Source organism: Diabrotica virgifera, chromosome 5 (genome assembly GCF_917563875.1).
Source record: "Diabrotica virgifera virgifera chromosome 5, PGI_DIABVI_V3a".
NCBI lineage: Eukaryota > Metazoa > Arthropoda > Insecta > Coleoptera > Chrysomelidae > Diabrotica > Diabrotica virgifera.
Genome location: NC_065447.1, coordinates 8,437,440 through 8,449,083, shown reverse-complemented (window position 1 = coordinate 8,449,083; position 11,644 = coordinate 8,437,440).

The following is an 11,644-nucleotide window of genomic DNA, read 5'->3' as shown; positions in this document are numbered from 1 at the left end:
TTTTTAACTGAAAATTCCTTGATTATGTCGGGCATGTCTAGTTGCTTTAAGGCATTGTGTTTAATGCTCATTATAAAGAGATGGTTCAAACGCTCTTGGCCTATCATAGACCAAAGTCGATTTTTAATTAACTTAAATTTTTAGAATGATCTCTCTCCACTGCAGTTATTTACCATCAGAACTATTATTCACATTTTTCTCTTTTAACCGTCGGTCGCGTCGGTACATTTGAAGTTTTGATGAGCCGATTTCCTCTTTAAATGGATTGAAAAATTCTACAAATTGTACTAGTTCGACACCTAGTTTTTTATCTAAATCATTGCTATAATTCTCGGTAAGCTTCAGTGAGTGAGCTTCAATTTTATTGGGAGTTAAATTTTCCAAACAATGCAAAAATCCAAAATTGGAATGAATGGATTCACATGCCGAAAGCCTATGAGTTGAAGAGGAAATTAAGTGATCTAGAATAGCTATAACATTTTGAGCCCTACATTTCTCTGATGTTGTCATTTCAGTCTCTGAAATATTCCTTAGAAAAATATAAATTTTTTAATTGATTTAAGTGCCGCCACTCCTGAATTAAGGTCAATATTTGGATCTTGGAGAATACGACTTGTGCTGTTTGTCCCCTCTAAGATTTCATTCCAAAAGACTGCAAATATCCCTGTTTTCAGTAAACACACTCGAATACAAACCATTTGTATCGCTACGAGTTTAAATTTGTTGCCCATCGTCTTTTGAAATTTTTGATAATACTCCTTTAATCTGACTATAACCTTTAACTAGTTCTTTTGCGGCATCACTTCTAGACGACCATCTAGTAGTATTTACTCTTTTTTAGGAACAATAATAAGTCTACCTTGGTCGGCGTTGCTCTCGCTTAAAGACGTTTTTAAACATTCGATTAACAAGTTATATCTACATGTAGAGGAAGTGAAAAATACATAGGGTTCATACAGTCCTTCCAAGAAATCAAAGAATTCTATGGCAGCAGGACAACACTTAGCTGCAGCTTTAGCAACTAAATTTAGAGAGTGGGCGACACATGGAATCTACAACACCAAGATATTGTGTTATCTAAATTTTAGCTGAACACCATTGTATTTTCCACTCAACTGACGCATTGTCATAGGACTGTCCCCTGCAGCTTTTCAAATCGATATCATCTTCTTGCAAGAATGTCTTAAATATATCTTCTGCTTTATGACCGTAATTTGCCAAAAATACATTTTTAATAGGAGAGAAACCTTCCATATAACGAAATATTACAGTTAATTGATTGACAAAAATTATTCTATATGAATAATGTGATGATTTTTTAAGTTTGGGGCTTTGTGGGGGCCCCCAAAATGTGGAGGCCCCGGGCAGCTGCCCAGCCTGCCCCCCCTTAAATCCGTCTCTGGTAAGCGAATGTGATTAATACCAAAGAGATTAATACCAAAAATACCAAATTCATGATCATCTCCAGAAACTTGGATGCACTTGAAAACTCCACCATAACACTGAATACCAAGTCCATTGAAAGAGTGAGAATTTAAATACCTGGGAACGTGTTTTTGTGAAGACCAGACATCGGACAGGGAAGTAAAATATCGCATTGAGCAAGCTTGAAAAGCTTTCGTAAAATTCAGGAAGGTACTGACCTGTTCAGAGTTCTATCTTCAACTCAGACTAAGGTTTACTAAGTGCTACGTTAGTTCTGCTATATGGCGTAGAGGGCTGGAAACTCAAAATGATGGATATAAACAGATTAAAAGCCTTCGAAATGTGACTTTATCGCCGTATCCTAATACCGTGGAGGGCGAAAGTCCCAAATGTAGATGTCCTTAAGAGAATCAACCAAGAAGCCAACTTTTCGAAGCCATCAAGAAAAGGAAACATCGACAAGACAAGATATGTAGAAAGAAAAAGAGAGCCTATGAAAATAGACAAATAGAAAAAATGGAAGAAAATTTCAAAAACAACGAAATTACAGAGGCATACGAATACCTAAAAAAGATGAGAAGTGGGTATAAACCTCAAACAAGTCTATGTAAAGATGAAAGTGGGCAAATAATCAGTGACCAACAGAAAGTCACAGAAACCTGGAATCAGACCCTACTTGGAACACAAGTAGACATAGATGACATGGGTATGAACTACGTAGAAGAGAAGGAAGTAGATAATGGAGTAGAAGCTCCAACTATAGAGGAAGTTCTGGAAGCTATTAAGACCCAGAAAAACAATCAAGTTTCGGGAGTTGACGCAATACCAGCAGAACTGTATAAGATAGGTGGCGACCACCTAGCAAGGCACATCCACGCGCTCATCAAAGACATATCGCAAAAAGAGAAAATACCCGACGACTGGAAGAAAAGTATAGTATGCCCGATCTATAAAAAAGGAGACAAACTCCAATGCAAAAACTACTGTGGAATTTCTCTACTATATACAGCATATCCTCACGTATATTATAAACCAGCGGCTCCAACTACTAGCAGAAAATATTATTGGAGAGTATCAGACGGGCTTCCGACGGGGAAGATCGACGACATCTTCAATCTTCAACTTTCAAATATCTGTGGCAAAAATTTTATCTAATGCCATCCCCTCTTTGTGAACACACACACTGGATCAAATATTTACAGTCAAACAGATCTTGAGCAAATCATGGGAACACTATATTGATGTTCACAACGTGTTTGTAGACTTCAAACAGGCATACGACTCAGTCAAAAGGAACAAACTATACTATATATATTGGCTGAATTGGCAATACCACACAAGCTAATAAAACTCATTAAAGCCACAATGGATGAAACTCAGGCATGTGTACGAATACAAAATCACCGGACAGACTTTTTCAAAATTTTGCAGCGACTAAAGCAGGGAGATGGGCTGGCCCCAACATTGTTTAACCTGGCACTGTAGTATGCGGTTAGGCAAATGCAAACTGGACGAGGAAACCTACTGACCAACCGAACGGTTCAACTGGTCGCTTATGCCGATGATATTAATATTATGAGTAGAACATTAACAGGAGCACAGGAAACATACGCAGAGCTAAAAACAAAAACAAAAATGCTAGCTCTGGAAATTAACAAAGAAAAAACAAAAGTAATGACTTAGACGAGAAGAAATATAGTCCCACAAAACATTATACATGAAGATGACATTGAAACGGTTGGAAAGTTTACATACCTGGGAGTAGAAATATATGCCGACGGATCAGAAGATGGAGAAATACGGAAGAGAATAACGCAGGCAAACAGAGCTTATTTTGCCCTCTCCCATATATTTCGGTCTAAAAGTGTCCACCGAAATACAAAGATGAGAATCTATAAAACTTTAATTCGACCAATAACATGCTATGGCAGTGAAGCCTGAAAGAAACATCCAAAAACAAACTCGACACATTCGAAAGGAAAGTGCTGAGGAGAATGCTATGATCTGTGAGAGAAAATGGAAATTTTCAGAAATCGATACAACAACGAACTTTATAAGGAAGCACCCCTGTCAGACTTCATTAGAATACAAAGATTGCAATGGGCCGGACATGTGATAAGAATGGGAGAGGATAGGCTGCCAAAAAGAGCACTGAATGCTAGAATGCAGGGAAAGAGACCGGTTGGAAAGCCAAGAAAGCGCTGGGAAGACACAGTAAACAGCGACGCACAAGCCCTTTTAGGAGTCCGTATATGGAGAAGAGCAGCCACAGACAAACAAGGGTGGACGCAAAAAATAAAGGAGGCCAAGGCTCAATTTGGGCTGTAGTGCCGTAGAAGAAGAAGAAGAAAAGGAAAACGGCGTATCTGGGTATCATGCGAAACGAAAAATACCAGTTCCTTCAACTTATAATCGAGGGTAAAATTGAAGGCAAGGGAGGAATAAGACGCAATAAAATGTCCTAGGTCCGAAACATATTGCAATGGACAGGGATTAAGACGTACAATCTCTGATACACATTGCAAGAAACAGAGAGTTAATGGAAAATGTTATCGCTAACATCCATTAGTGGATATGCATCTGAAGAAGAAAAACAAACCGGGCAATAGGATTATGCAGTTCATTTAAGATGACAAAGGGACTGCTACAAGGCTGCTCTACATCCCCTACTCTGTTCAAAATAGTCAAGGAAAAAAACCTGAAACGATGGAAAAAAGTACGAAAGAATGGACTTACCAGTAAGAAACTAATACCTATATACATATACCCAAAGTTTTGCTGACGACCAAATAGTGATAGCACAAGACGAAGATGACCTCAGCTTCATGAGAAGCATGAAAGAAAGTTTTGTAAACAGATTTATGTGCCTGAAGATTGCTTTTCAGTCATTGTTCGGTGTAGAAAGAAAAAGCCATTTTCACAAAAATGCTATTGAAGACTGTAAAGATCTGACAAATCTCACTAAATCATGCAATCACAAAATGAAAAACCAATACCTAGCCAGAATAACCAGCCAGTGTCATGGGTAAAAATGCCTATGAAACAATATGAACCATTTTCACTGTTCTATAAAGAAACACTAAATGAAGATTTTTTCTTTTTCACAAATTAATATCCTTCGAAGCAAGCAGAAGGGAAGACCAACATTGTTGAGAAATGTTTAATTGGATTGCATGCACCTCGACCAGTCATGCCAGCTAAAAAAAGAATGTGTGTGTACTTTGTACGCACGTAAGAAGTTATACTTCTATTATTATAATTTCAACGAAATAAATATACTTAACAGGTTATTTGTATTTTATTTAAATATTAAACCAACTTTCTTACCTACCACTTTCAAAAATTTTTTATTAAAACAATACCAAAAATTAAAAAAAAAAAAAAAGAATATGAATCGTCCGGGATTTGAACCCGGGACCTCTCGATCTCTGGTCCAATGCTCTACCAACCAAGCTATCAAACCCCTTGTAAGTGACGTCTCGGATATAATTACACATCACGGTGACAAATAGATCAAGTGAAGTATAAAAATGTTATAATAGATATTTTATTATCTTACTGCCGAGGAAGACAAATCCAAAGACAAAAATTATAATAAATAATATATTTACTAAAAACACTAATATATTCTTTTAATGACTTATTTGCGCTGACAGCGCTGATACATACATAACTTCTTGAAAGATTAGCAACGAACTACATACTGTCTGTGTGCGCATTCGCCCAGAATTATAAAATTTCACTCTCGATCGTAAAGAAGTATAACTTCAAAAATGGGAAAGGTATTTTTAATTTACTAAGTATTACCTACCATGCTAGCTACTTACATTCCTCCAGTTCATCATTCTTATTTTAGAGATTTTATATCATCCGATGAAGTCAATGACGAAGCTGGACCACTTCTTCACTCCGCTCGACACGGTGGGATTCGCTGACAGTTCTGAATCCATTCAGAAGTTAATGAATAGAATCACAGAAGTAAGTCAGTGATATGGACTTTTACTAAAGATTAAGAAAACAAAATGTATGATGATCTCTAAGAGGAAACAGCAATTTGGTCGAATCAGTGTGTGAACTCTCAACAAATGGAAAGACTAAAATCACCTATCTTGGTACGAACGTCAATGAAAATTGGGACAATTCTCTAGAAAGCAAGTGTAGGACAGAGAAAGCAAGATCATCATCATCATCATTTGCTACAACTTTATGTGAGTCTTAGCCGCGTTTACTATTTCCCTCCATTGTTGTGGTCCTGAGCAGCTATTTCCCATTGCTGTATTCCCATTTTGCGTAGATCACTGGCTACTGCGCCCTTCCATCTCTTTCTTGGGCGACCAACTGCATGACCTTTTTCCATCGGGCCTTTCCCAGAATGTGGCATTCAGAAGTCTTTCTTCACTTGATCTTAGCACGTGACCCACCCATCGTATTCTGTTTGCTTTAATATAGCGTACTATGTTTTTATCTCCATGTATTGTTTGGAGTTCATCGTTGTGTCTTCTTCTCCATTCTCCTGTTATCTCTTCTCTGCAAGGCCCATAGATAGTCCGCAGTATCTTTCTTTCAAGTACCAGTAATTTTGTCGTTTCCCGCTGATTCAGAGTCCATGTTTCGCTTCCATACGTTATTGTGGGACGAATTACTGTCTTATATACTCTTATTTTTGCTGGTATTGAGAGTATTTTTGATTTAAGTAGGGTCCTAATGAGTAATATGACCTGTTTCCTGCAATGATCCTGGCTGCCACGTCCTTTTTCATATTTATTTTCAGATGTTATGATCGCTCTCAGGTACTTAAATTCTTTGAAGACTTCAAAATTGTATTCATTAATTGTTACGTTTTGTCTAACCCTTGGTCTTGGGTTCTTCGTAACCAACATGTACTTGGTCTTGTCCTCGTTGACCTTAAGACCAACTTCCTTGGCTCCGTTCTCGAATAGGGTGAAAACTTCTTTTGTATCTCTGGTGGATTGTGAAATTGTGTCCACGTCATCCGCAAAGGCCAATGTTATTTTTGATCCTTGGTGGGCAAATCCGTTTGTCAGTTGTGGCTGAGAGAAAGCAAGATCTGCATTTCAAAAAATGGCTAAGCTATTCAAATGTCATGATTTATCAATACCCATAAAAATCAAGTTAGTTACTATTACGATGTTATATCTTTCCTATACTGTTATACGGAGTTGAGTTGTGGACTTGCACAGACGCTACCTGCAAGAAAATTGAGGCTTTTGAAATGTGGCTTTATTGTCGAATCCTGAAGATATCTTATTTCGCTTACGTTACTAATCAGGGTGTTTTGTTGATAATGTAAAAAGAGAAAGAGCTGTTGTTGTTAATCACAATAAAAACAGCCAAAATCGAATACATCTGTCACATCATGAGGAACAGCGAAAGATATAGACAGATAAAGAAAAGTAGAAGGAAAACGATAACCAGGAAGGCGAAGAATTTGATGGTTGAAAAATCTACGTATCTACATGGTCCTTCAACACAACAACCACAAATATTTCCAGAACAGCAGTGTGCAAAGTACATATTGCCATGATGGTCGCCGAACATCCGAAACGGATACAGGCACTGAAAGAAGAAGGACCACTTCCTTCATGTAGAAGAAAACAATATAAACTATTTATTCTAATTTTTCTAATGTAGGTACAAACAATAAACATGTTTTGCTTTCTGTACAATCCATCTCTTACTAGAAAAATGGTAGGTACTATAAGTCATTTCATCCCTTAAAAACCACCCAACATAGTAGTTTTATTTGTACAAAAATGTTAGTAGAGTGTGTTATTAGTGCCTAATCCAAGCATGTTCATAAATATTTCTAGTGTGGTGACTCTTTTCGACTAAAAATTTAACAAGTTTACAGAAATGTAACAGGACAACAGGAATACGAGAATATTCCAATTATTGGTTGTAATTCTGAGTTTGTCGTCATCATAGGTCGTCATACAGTTTTCTGTTCTCTTCATCTATCATTTTACCACATAGATGGTGCAAGCAGTTAGGCTAAATGCTGACAATATTTTGTAGGTAATAATCTTAGAGTAGGGATGGGAAAAACCTACCGGTTTAAACCTAAAACCGGTTTTTTTCTTCACAATAACCGGTTTTACCGGTTGTTTTTTTGTCCCGGTTATAACCGGTTTTTCTTTTTAAAGTAAAAACTGGTTATTAGGTTTTTACGGTGATTAGGATTAGGTTAGGTATTATTTTGGATCCAAATCATAATTATTATCCTCAAGTAATTATTCCAAACAAAACCATAATTCAAATTTTATTTTATTTTATAAAATACACAAGCAAACTGAAAGTGCAATCTCACATCAGCCAGAAACAATTATTAAGTTTTATTATAATATTTCCTTGAAAAGGTATTTGTAATCATAATATTTACATAAGAAGTGATCTGGTCGAATTAGACGCAAACATCATCTATTTTTCACACTTAACTCTTGACATTGAAAGTGGGTGAATGACTTTTTCTGATTACCAAAAATAATGCTCTGACTATGAATATCGAATTACTGATTACGAATACGAATCTCCAAGAATTTCGCTACGTTTTCAAAACGATACACTCATACAGGAAGTATTAAATGAGTTAAAATGTACCTATTCTACAAATATACAAACGTGTTAAAAGTAATACATGTTCTTTCGATAGTACTAATTTTGATCATATTGTTATTGAGTCGAATGGAGTATCGCAAATTAAAGTGTATTGTAAATGTAACTTTGTAGCCTATTGGATTAAAAAAACCGATTACCGGTTTTTTCAAAAACCGGTTTTTTTTTGGCAGGGTATAACCGCCAGGTTAAACCGTAAGCAAAAAAACCGGTATAACCGAAAACCGGTGTTTTGTTAAAAACCGCCATCCCTATCTTAGAGCATGGAAAATTTTTTTACCCTCAAAAAATTTTCCATCCTCTAAGGTAATAATAATAATTATAATATGATCATCAAATCATTAATCATTTATTTTTCTTAAATAATATTAAATTTCATTATATTAATATTAAATAATAAAATAACAATATTATTTGAAACATACATACATTATTGAGGTCACTTCTATCCTATCTGCCACAATGTAGTTTGCTGTTGTCAGGCGTTGTTAATGTAATTAATTGTTAACAAAATAATTTTCATTTTGTTAAAGTATTACCATTGTTTATCTACACAATCTGGTCTAGTTATACAATGGTATTACTATATTTATATAGTGAAGAAATACTAGAATAATATGAGTTTTGTTGTTTACTTGCAGTTTAATAATGGTCTAATAACTAACTTTATTATTGAATCAACAAATCAATTTATTATGAAGGGGGTATATAGGCGCAAAATCTTGGTCCTACTTAAATGAATTCATTTTTTTTCGAATCCTGAGATAACTAATAAGTATTTTTGAAATATTTAAACGCAGAATGAAAGATTACATTTTTACCAAGGGCCGAAAGTCCCTGAAAACTTTTATGTTTATTTTAATAATGTACATGGGTGAAAAAAAAGAAAATTTAGTCTGATTTTTAATTTCAAATATTTCATTCAAAAGAAACTTTTTGTTTATTCTAAGCGACTTTCGGCACTCGGTAATAATGTAGGTAATCTTTCTTTCTGCGCTTAAATTTTTCAAAAGTTTATTAGGTAGATTTATTATTTAATTACAATATTTTTAGTAAAAATATGATTATGATGGCTCAGTGTGACTTACGCCTCTTTTCCACTAAAAATTCAACAAGTTTACACAAATGAAACAGGATAACAGGAATACGAGAATAGTCCAATTAAGTCCAATTTATTGGTTGTGATTCTGAGTTTGTCGTCATCGTAGGTGGTCATACAGTTTTCTGTTCTCTTCATCTATCCTTTTACCACATAGATGGTGCAAGCAGTTAGGCTGAATGCTGACAATATTTTGTAGGTAATAATTATAATAATATGATCATCAAATCATTTATTTTTCTTAAATAATATTAAATTTCATTATATTAATATTAAATAATAAAATAACAAGATTATTTGAAACATACATTATTGAAGTCACTTCTATCCTATCTGCCACAATGTAGTTTACTTTTGTCAGGCGTTGTTAATGTACATACATAATTAATTGTTAACAAAATAATTTTCATTTTGTTAAAGAATTACTATAGTAAAGAAATACTAGTATAATATGAGTTTTATTTACTTGTATAATAATGTTGTTGAATAATAACTGTCTAATAACTAACTTTATAGGCGCAAAATCTTGGTCCTACGCTGTTTAAATGAATTCATATTTTTTTTCGAATCCTGAGAAAACTAATAAGTATTTTTGAAATATTTAAACGCAGAATGAAAGATTACATTTTTACCGAGGGCCGAAAGTCCCTGAAAACTTTTATGTTTATTTTAATAAGTTACAGTGGTGAAAAAGAAGAGAAAATTGGGTGTGATTTTTAATGTCAAATATTTCATTCACAAGAAACTTTTTGTTTATTCTAAGCGACTTTCGGCACTCCGTAATAGTAGGTAATCTTTCTTTCTGCGCTTAAATTTTTCAAAAGTTTATTAGGTAGCTTATTATTTAATTACAATATTTTTAGTAAAACCAATATGTGTGACTTATGCCTCTTTTCCACTAAAATCCAACAAGTTTACAGAAATGTAACAGGCAAACAGGAATACAAGAATCGTCCAATTGGTTATCGGTTGATTCTGAGGCTGTCGTCGTCATACAATTTTCGGTTCCCCTCATTCATCCTTTACCACATAGATGGCGCAGGCAGTCAGGCTGAATGGTTTTGTATACATAAAATATTTACAAAATTTTATATTATACATAAAATATTTACAAAATTTTATATTATACATAAAATATTTACAATATTTTATACATTTAATATTGTAGCGTGATTAGTGTAATTACTTCTAATTACAATAAAACTAGCGGTTCGTAATTTATATACGACTTTATTTTTTATTTATACAAGTTACAGACGAATTTATCTTATACACTAAACTTATTTACAAAATATGCCCGTATTTATACCCAGTTGTTATTCTGGAACAATCGACTCCCATCTCGAGCTATCGGCTTGTTCCGCCTACGTGACGTACAGCCGGTTCCTAAAAAAACTGATACGACTCTTAGTAAGATTTGATCATGTTGAGCAGTGTATTTGATTGATCTGACATTATATTTATTATGACATACAAATAATAAAATAAACAAACAACTGATTACATATTATGTTAATTCATAAATTGTACTAATTATTAAGGTCTAAATGTTTTTATTATTTTAAATCTATCTAAACTTTTATATTAACTATCTAAATGATAGTTTTTACATCAAATAGATCACATAATTATTGTAAACGTGGATTATACAACAAAACAAATTAATATTCAATTCAGCCCTGTAACTTATTAAAATAAATATTATAGAAGTTTTCAGGGACTTTCAGTCCTCGGTAATAATGTAGTCTTTCATTCTGAGTTTAAATTTTTCAAAAATATTTATTAGTTTTCTCAGGATTCGAAGAAAATGAATACAATTAAAATACATTGAGAATTTTGACATGCGTCACAATTTTGCATTAACTCAATGTAAAATTCTAAACTGTTAAATTCCAGCTTCCCTAATTATTTGACATCAAAAGACATTAGAAACTATTTGTAGAGGATTGAAATCTGTATTGAAAACAACTGTTAAAATTGGTCTACGTAATTAAACATATTCCAAAATTTTGTAAAAATGTAATACATTTCAGTTTTCAGCCCAAACTTAGGCCACACACAATGCAATAATGTTCACATTTTTGAACTGTCAATATTTTTATTTTATCATCTATTGTTTAAAAACAATACAGTTGATAAGATACTCTCAGTTGCGGAGAAAGTATTAATAATAAAGTCTAATAACCGTGGAACAGAATAAGCTATCTGACAAATTTTAAGATTTGGCAGTGACATTGACAGTATGTAAATATTAAGTATTTATCCTTCAAAATACACTGCTCAATTTTCTACAAAATACGCTTCAAGAGTCGTATCAGTTTTTTTTGGAACCAGGTGTACCTTCCAGAATTCTCCGGCGAGGCCTAGCACATCCGATTACGTCATTCTCGAGGTGTTTACTGTTATACGGGGATCGGCCAAGATTTCTCTTCCGCTACAATATCATATATATCTATAATTATGTTTATAAAATCATTTTTTTGAGCG